Source organism: Pterocles gutturalis, unplaced genomic scaffold (assembly GCF_000699245.1).
Source record: "Pterocles gutturalis isolate BGI_N339 unplaced genomic scaffold, ASM69924v1 scaffold7473, whole genome shotgun sequence".
Lineage (NCBI taxonomy): Eukaryota > Metazoa > Chordata > Aves > Pterocliformes > Pteroclidae > Pterocles > Pterocles gutturalis.
Window position 1 is genome coordinate 16,238 of NW_010125483.1, and position 750 is coordinate 16,987.

The following is a 750-nucleotide window of genomic DNA, read 5'->3' on the forward strand; positions in this document are numbered from 1 at the left end:
CCCCTGCAGCAGCCAGCCTTCCCCTCCCTGCCTCCTGACCCAGGGCTGCACTTCTCACCACGACCACGTCTCCTCGTGCTCGAGCACCTATTCTGACCCTGGTTTCATGTTCGAGTCACAACTCTGGCTGTAAATTCAGCAGCTGCCTGAAATTGTCCCCGCTGCCTCTCCGCCTCCCCGAAGAGCCGAGCTTTGCCGGAGTTTGCTGGCGGACGCGCTTTGCAGCAGCACCACGTCCACCCTCGGGAGGAGGCAGGGGATGTGCTCAGTTGGGTTGCTCTGAGCTCTACAGGACACAGCCCGTCCTCCTGCAAACGCTGCCCTGGCACCCAGCCGCCAGCTAGAAGAGACCTGGTTCTGAAAGAGCCCGAGAAATCTTGTCCTTTCTCCCGGGGAAAGCCTCCAACATAAGCCAGGGGAAAGGCAGCGAGAAGTGCCGAGACAGCTCTGTCCCCAAAGGCTGAGCTCGCTGCTCACCCCGTGCACACAAACCTCCCCTGGGCAAAGGGAGAAGCCCTCCATCGCTTACGGACTCCTCTCCTTTCCTCCTCTTCCACATCACTCCCCCTTCTGCGAGTGTTTGAAATTTCTCACCTATTAAAACAACTTAAAGGAAGCCCCTGGCTGGCACAGAAAACCCAGAGGGACAAATCCTGCCACCCCAGCGGCAAGCTGCCGCTCAAACCCCGAGAACAACCCCATCCGGCAGCACAGGAGCCCAGCGGGGCGATCAGGGGTGACACGAGGGCT

The 750-nt window shown here is 60.0% G+C and overlaps 1 protein-coding gene across 1 annotated transcript in view; it reads right to left on the bottom strand.

Annotated features, from left to right (window-relative positions):
- Positions 1-750, bottom strand: part of LOC104465509 (regulatory-associated protein of mTOR) — a gene marked incomplete at both ends in the record, with an annotated part of 31,494 nt that overhangs the window by 12,795 nt on the left and 17,949 nt on the right. The gene's annotated exons all lie outside the window — the stretch shown is intronic.